Source organism: Gallinula chloropus (assembly GCF_964237585.1).
Source record: "Gallinula chloropus genome assembly, chromosome: 13".
NCBI lineage: Eukaryota > Metazoa > Chordata > Aves > Gruiformes > Rallidae > Gallinula > Gallinula chloropus.
Genome location: NC_140098.1, coordinates 7140892 through 7149562, shown reverse-complemented (window position 1 = coordinate 7149562; position 8671 = coordinate 7140892).

Below are 8671 nucleotides of genomic sequence, written 5' to 3'. Positions count from 1 at the left end.
CAGGAATATTCCAATGACCTAATGTTACCTCCCTGAGTAAAAGCCTGGGCTGTAAATCAGGCTTATTTGTGAATTGTTTTTGTAGAACCTTCTTTTTACTTTCTCTTTCTCCACTGACTTAGAGACAATTTAGAAAAACAGCTTTCTATTTTAGGTACCCAAATTACATGGTTTGAGGCTTGGGTTCTGTTCTGTGTGTTTTAGTATCTTTCCTTGGTTGATCAAGAGAAAGCAGGCTGCTTTTCCTGCGTTTGATTTTGCCCCATGCAATTATATCTTGCCTTTTTTTCCTGTCTTTACTATTTCTTCTTTCTAATGAGCTTCTGCTTGCATAAGTATTTAGTTTCATAAATAGTTGTTTTTTTCCAGTCCTTACTCTATTCCAGGTGCAGTATTTTAGCTGTTGCTGTGTGCTGACTTAAAAATCATTGCTACTTGAGAATTTTAGTCAATTCCTAGTTAACAACATAACAGAAATTGGATGAATTTTGTGCTGAAGGGACTGGATCATTTTGAGAAGGTGCAGAAAACTCATTTGTTTTACTTAGGAGTTAAATACTGTGTACTTCCAGTCATAGTACTGACTGTACCGGAAGCTTTTTCTTGTTTACTGCTCAGCTTGTGAAGGCTAAGTGGAGTGTATCTGGCCCTGCTTATCCTCCTTCCAGAGTTCTGCTCACAAAAATGACCCAGTGGAGTTATGTTGGAAATCAAGTTCTGAGAAAGACATAAAAAAAATTGTTTCTTTGTGGCATCAATAACTATTTTAGGATATTGCAGACATCCCCCCTCTTACCTCCTCCCACCCCCATCTCCCTACCCCCCTCCCCCCCCCCCCCCATTTTAAGCCTTTTTAATGTTTGAAATGTCAAGTTTTGTAGCCTGTACATTTTGACACTTTCCCTTTAGAGTTGTCATCAGGCACATATCTAGAAAGCTGAGTGTTACCTTAGTGTCTGGCTTTTTGACTGATAATTAGCAAGCAGTGTCCTGTAGCTATTTCTCCAGGTTTGATAAAATGTGATTCAGAAGAAGAGGTTTCAAGCTGTGGTAAGGCTTGTCAAGGTCAAATTTACCACAGAAACAAAACCTGAACTGATTTTGCAATAAGCTTTAATCAGACCACCTGAAATGTTCAATTTCTTTTAAATTCAAGTGTTTACATTTGGTGCACACAAGTAGACTGCCCAGACATCTTGACTTGAGTCTGTGTTGCTGGGTTCATTAGTTGAAATGCTATCCAGCCTATTAAAAATCGAAGTCCAATGGATTTGGAACCACTAATTTTACTAGGGGACAAACGCAAATTAACCTTTGCTCTTGGTGCACACACTGCTGTTCCACCCCTAATCCGCCCCCCAGAAACAGCTGGCGTAGCAGAAAGCTTCCAGCCAGCACCGCCTGGGTATCTCTGATTGATCCCCCAGGAAGGAGAGGTGCAGACTGCCTGACATCTCCATTGCTGCCTCTAGCTGAGGATCCCAGAGAGGCCTCACACCTTGTTTGCAAATTCTGTAATGCTGCTTGTTGGCTTGTAAGGTAGCACGGCAGCACTGGAGTGAGGCTAACAATCTTAAAGCACATGGTGCACAGCCCAGAGCATATGTTTTTAGTAAAACATTGGAATGAATGTATGCAAACTCGAAGTTCAGTCATCTGATTAATTCCCTAAGTTAAGTGCATACAGGAAATAAATAAGATGAAAAAAAGCCTTTCCTTGTTCAATGTAATGTGAAGTCTTTTTTGTGTTATAGTAAAAGTATCTGTTGCTTTAATTATGACAAATGCATCTCCAAATGTTATTTTAATACAGACACTTTCAGGAAAGGAAATAGCCTATAATGAAGTTGCAATGTTGAGGCAAAGTTATGCCTATCTTCTTGGCTTTTGAAGTCAGCAGTGAAGCTCCTGATGACTTCATGAGAGTCTCCTGTGTCAGTGTGACTGTGGGTTTGTGCATGGCACTCTGACTTATTGTGGCTTGACATATCTATATATAAAATAAAGAAAAGAAAACTTTACCTCATGAGCTGTGAAATTAGTTAAAGTGTGTTTGTAAAAATCTTGTGCAATGACTGGTTAAGGATAAAGGGACACAAGGGGAAATAGCCAGCCTCTTCTCAATGGTCTGTGGAGACAGGACAAGGGACAATGGCTTCAAGTTGGAGCACAGGAAGTTCCACACTAATATGCAGAAGAACTTTTTCACAGTGAGGGTGACAGAGCCCTGGGACAGGCTGCCCAGGGGGATTGTGGAGTCTCCACCTCTGGAGATGAATTCAAGACCCATCTGGATGCCGACCTGTGCAACCTGTCCTAGGGAGCTGCTTTGGCAGGGGGGTTGGACCCGATGATCTCTCAAGGTCCCTTCCAACCCCTATGATTCTGTGATTCTGTAAAGTATCTTTTTGTATTTACTTACAGAAATCTTCCTTTCTCTCTTCCACCTTGGCCCTGAGTTCAACTGCAGATAGCACAGACAGTTGCAGGCTCACTTGATGCCCTTCAGAGAAGATGTTAGCTTTTGCATGCTGGCCTGTAATGATCAATTGGCCTGATTAACAGACAGTTTATGTATCTACACAAATCATATGAACACAGGTTTCGGGCAAGCCAGGCAAAGAAGGTGGCAAGTACTGCTTACCAAGGGCAGTTCTTTGATCCCTGTGTTGCATTCCATCTTTAGTCATAAAGACAGACCTTCAGCAAACTTTTTTGTTATGTATAGTGGCACAGTTTAAACCATGTGATTACAGTAAAGGTATGTGGTAACTAAGCATTCATTTTTTCTTCTGCTCTTTCATTTATATACAGGCACTGGATAGAAAAATACTCTTCATAGCTTAAAGTGGCAAAGTATTGGTAATGGTATTTAGGAATCTTTGAAGATGGTAAGTAAATGGAAACCTCATTACAAAACCTACAGGGTTTCAGGCAAAAAGAGCAAACTCCTTGTGTATTGTGTTGTACAAGCATGGAGGATAGTTGTTTCCTGTGGAATACTGCTGATGGTAGCAGTCCAGAACATAATGAGCATCTTCAGAGAAATTACTGTTCCTACTGTTCTTCAAACTTAACATAAACCTTTGAGATCTGGTGCAAAGCTCAGTGCAGTCAGTGGAAAAAGTGCCAGTCCAGTGACTTCATATCTTAATGTTTACCAGCTCTCGTTCTATCTCAATGAGCAAAGAAGAACCCCAAACCCATCTGCCCACCAAAAAAAGCCAAAACCCAAACTGAAATGAAATGTGTAAAATAGTATATTGAATTATCTTCATTAGAATTAACTGAAAAGGTGCTCTATGAAAATAATATTATTTTATTTTGAAAAGCATTTTTATACACACTAGATTTGAAACAAAACTGCTCTGGTTTTTTTTGGTGAAAAATGATGGTTTTGTTGAAACCAAACTGAACAAAGTCTGGATTTTAATAAAGTTTCACATGAAAACAGCCTGATATGTGACAGTAAAATTTTGTAAGCCTTTTTTATGAAATGGCACCTGCTACTGGCATGAAATAATTTGAATTATTAATATTTTAATAAAAGCTGCTTTTAAAAATCCCATGTGAAGCTGGCTTGCTTCACAAAGCAAGTAAATATTTTTGAAAAAAACACTGTTGACCTGGGCCATAAATTTAATTTTGTAGGTTATGCTTCAGCTTGATTAGGAATGGATCTTCCCACCTAGTGAGGGTCTCTGTGATATATAACTCATGGTTATAAAACATATGGACAGAGGCCATTGCATTGGAGGCATTTGCTTTAAGAGTCAAGTAAAATCAAGCAGTTGAATGGGAACATTGAAGGATTTTTTCCCCCATTACTAGTACAGCAACTTCCTAAAATACAGGAGCGAGACATTAACATGTTTCTTTCTGATCACAAAAAGAGCAGCAAAGGTATAGAAAAAATACGACTTCTTAAGAAAATGTAAAATGTTTACTGGAGTGGGCTTCACTGTGGTTAGACTGTTGCCACAGATCATGGTGGACAAGTGCTGACTGAAGTGCTGTAGTGACTGTAAAGCAGGAGTGGGCCTTGATTACCTGGGAAGCTTGATGATGCAGTAACACTTTGAGCCGACTCACAACTATGTCATAGCTGTCTGAAATAGCTAGCAGTTACATGGGGCTGGTAGAAGCCAGCATACTTATTTACACTGGTGGACTTACTTTTTTAGGCAAGCTCTAATGTGCAAAACTGAATGTGGAGACAGGAAGTCAACCTGAATGGGGGCTTCTGGAAGCTAAAAGCATCACTGCCTAAAAACATTCTGAAGAACAAAATGCTTTCCAGTTGGGAAATGCTTAATCATTAGCTGTACTTGGAGAACAAAGCCAACATTTGTACCACTTAAATGTTGTTCTTGCCCAAGTTCAGAGTAATGGGATCTCAAAGGACTTGTTAGGTACAACTTTGATATTTCTTATGAAAGGACTCAGAGGGTACTCACATTACAGATCCCTGGAATCTGCTGATGAGAAGCATAGTCATAGTATTAAGCAGTGCAAGCTAGCGTGATACTGAAATTGCCAAAACCAAAATCATAGGCAATCAGATTAGTTTGTTTGCATTATAAATATAGTTTTATGTAGTACTTTCCTCTTACTGGTTGTATACTGTAACATGACACCTTAATTCACAGAAATATTGCAAATATTGTCATCTAACTGTTCTTATTTTTTGTAATTTCCCTCTCACAGGTTCTGTATGAATACCCATGTGTTTTAGACATAACTTAATAATTCTTTGGCTGGTACTCTATCTGTGGAAACAATCAAAACTTGCTAATGAGCAAGTCATTACTTAATCAGGATGCATGTTATAATCTTTCTGACACAAGGTTGCACAGCATTTTAAGCATTTAATTCTTCAATTTTCTGCTGGCTGTCAGTTCTTAGGCAAGTGTGGGGCTGTCAGTCCTCGGAGGACTCGGAGCTCACAGGGAACTCTGCAGGAGAGCAGAATGCTTCCCAGCTGCCCGTAGCACTGCTGCTCAGCAGTACACTGCTGAGTGAACCTCAGCAAGTGCTTCTCTCCCCAAATCTCAAGTGGGTTACATATGTGATTGTACCTACTTTGGGATTCTTTTACTGTAAAATTATAGTTTACAGAAGCCAAAATGCTGTAGTGTGCAAGAAGCTGGTGTGGCAGGCACACAGGTGAAGGGGGATAAGAACCCTAAGATCTCTGACCATTCAGATCAGCTGGACTCTGTTGTGACAGCACCAAGAAGCCATAGGAACAGACACTTTAGAAGTAATGTGTAGCTTTTAATAAAACAGAGACCTGGCATAACTTTCTTATTTTCTATTTTATTTTAGCGTAAAAGCACGTGAGGCTTGGTCTTGTAAAGTGCCACTCATTATTGACTCAGTCTTAAGAGAGGAGGTACATATACTCTTGGAAAGGTAACTGCAATAACAAGAAAAATATATGTCTGGTAGATCTTAATAATCAGTTGTTTATTTATGAATACTATCTTGTTTGCACTCAATAGGAAAATATTTTTGTTTGCATTAGGATAGTTGAGCAGCTGTCACTGAGGAGTTTATTTGCCATATGAAGGAAGGCAGGGGTACTGTAACAGATCTCTGTTCTGTTGTCTATTCATTAACTTCTGTACTGCATACTGTTACTACACAGCAGAGCCCCCTGCTGCTACTCAGACCCTCTGAAATACTGCAGGAGTTTCAGCTTTTGTTACTGCTGGACCTTCTCAGTTGAGATGGGGGAAAAAATACTCCCAAAGTAGTCTCAAGGTCCAGGTCACAAGGATTTGGTCTTGATTCAGGAATGAAATCTCCATGTCCTGCCTACATAGAGGACATTTGTGCTTTTGGCAACAGTCACAGTTTATACAAAAAAATAAACCTGTCTTCTCTTTGTGTATCTCTGGAGAAAGCCCTCTGCTGGTAACGGAGTGCTATAGGTTGAAAACAACTTGCAGAGAGAGGAGGGAAACAACACCCACCCTCTGAAACATCACTTAAATACCGAGAAGGAGAAAGGCAAACCAGCCAGTTCAGTAACTGTGCTCACACAGAAACCGCAGCGCAGACTGGAGGGAGCCCAAGATACAAGTACAGAAGAGTGTGCTCTCATACCCTGCCTGGGAACAGCACTCAGGATAGGGACTCAAGGAAGAGGAAGGATAGAAAAAAATCAACAGGATGTGCAGTCACAGGAAAGGATATTTAAAATGATAAGTTATCATTTTAATATCTTTATTCATATAATACTGGTAGTAGGGATGGAGAAGGCTGGCTTCACAAGCTGGGATTCTGAAGGATATTTTCTCAGGTGTAAATGTAATTTACCTCTCAGAAATTCAAGCACCACTGAGGTAGCAGAGGACTAATGCTGTTCCTGTTGCTTTGGCCCTGGCAGTGGTACGGTGGTAGCACACTGCTGCCTGAGAACATGGACTGCAGTCTTCAGAAAGAGAAATTTCTGTATGAGACTGCAGTAAGCATGGTTTTATAGCTGAGGCATTGGACATAGAACCAGGAAAACTAGATTAAACAAAACTGTATACCTGTATAGGTTACATTTATCTGTAAGAAGCAAAGTTAATACTGAAGTATGCTCATTGTAACCTACAGCATTTGGATACCTACAGCATCTAGAAAACCACTCAGAGTATATTTTTGTGGAGAGAGGATAATCAAAGGTCAGTGACCTTTCCCCACTCTCAATATTTAGGATTGAAACCACTTCCAATTATACTTTGACTATGTATGCTTTACATTATGAGTTTAATTTTGTTTGCTTACAGTTCATATACCCATTCCAGCATTGCTTTCACTTCACAGGAGTACGCATGAAGCAAGCACTGCATGTAAACTCTAACTACTGTGTGTTCCAGTGGTGGGAATCTTAGTTGTAGAATAGTTTAAGAAGCATCCATCCTTTTTCACCTTATGTGAATAATTTAAACTGTAGAGGTTATTTTGTTGCATTTACTTTTTACCCTGGTAAAAACAGAAAGCTGTCTGGTGCAACTACCTCTGTCAGCATTTTTTTATCAAAATCTTTGTGCTACAATAAAGTGAAAGGTTCCACTGCAGCCAGCTATGACATGTAGGACTTCAGTGGAAAACAGGTAGAAAAAACATTTCACCAAGCAGATCCTCCTGGTCATTTAAATCTTGCAACAGTTTTACATTAAATCAATTAATTTGAGTGCAAAACAACAAAGAAGCAGTACAGCTGGTCTATTGCCAGAATAGGTTTTTCAGTGTCTTTAATTAACTTGTTTATATTAGTGAATACACAAAAATATAAATATTTATATGGAAGGTTTGTGACGTCAAGGACAGTGAGAAATGCAATGAGAAATACAGTATTTTGTACAAATATGGATCTTAATCTTCATTTAAGCCTGCCCTTTACCAGGTGTATGCCCCTTGCAGCTACGGTCCTGTGAGATGCCTTCTCCCTCTTTAGGATGGCTGCTAAGCAAGGAGCGGAAATACGTTCTTCTTCTGGAACACATGGAAAAGATGGAGCCCCAACAGGTTAGGAGCAATTAAAACCCTGACATGTCTTCAGTTTGCATGTGAAATTAGCACAGTACAGCGTTCAGTTACTGTGTTTTATCCAGGAGCTCTCATGGGAGATCTGCCCCTGATAATCACAGAAGCAAGTTATCAGCAAGAGAAGATAGCAAATGACTTGTGATCATCGTAGGTGGGGTCAGAACTGCAGCCTCCCACTTCAAATGTAAATGAGATCATGGTTAGTATAAAGTGAAAGAGATTTGGTTTTAAAATATAGGAAAGGAAAATTTTATTCTAAGATTGTTACCCGTGGACCTCATCATATGAGAAGATGAGCTGCCATATTGCTAAGATTAAGGTGAGGATGTGCCTCTCCTGTTGTTAAGGTTATTACATCACGTGACTTCCCTGGGTTACCTCCTAAATGTTCAGATTTTTCTCAGAACAGATATGTGTAATTTGTTATTCTGTGTGGCTTTTTTTTTTTTTATGTTTTGTTTTTTCCAGTCTAGATTTAAGGTACGTGCAGCAATCATTTCACTTCTGTAATGAAAACATACTGCTTATCTAGAGCTTGTCAGGCCTTTTATGAATCTGGAACTCCATTTTCAAGTTTCACAGAACCTGGAGGCAGTTTGCCTCAACAATTAAGCTGAAGGAATCAAGCACTACAGAGGCTCTGGTAAAGCTTCTTTGGCAACTGGGATGCTGTGAGAAATGATGACGACTGGTAGTCTTTTTCTGCCTGAAGGAAGAAGCGTCTTTTTAATTTGCCTGACCAGGAAAAATTATCTGGGCTGCCCTAGCAGATGAATAAATACTCTCTAGATTCTTGTCCACCAAGAACTGACAAAGTAGCTGTAAAAGTCACTTTATTTTTTTTTCTCCAAACCACTTCTAGGTTACTTTCCCTGACAAAGAAGAAGAGACAAAAATCTCATTAAAATCTTATTAAAACTGCCTCTCCTCAATACTCAGGTACTTCTCTCAGTACGTAGGTGCAGTAAACCGAGTTCAAGATTAAACTACAAACATAAAATAAGAATTCTGTTATATCAGGCCCAGAGCCAACCTCACAGACGAACTCGTTGCTACCCATGTGAAAGCATTACAGTTCCAGTACAGTTCTTTAGTATTCGTTGGCAGCTGTATTCAGGCTATTTTA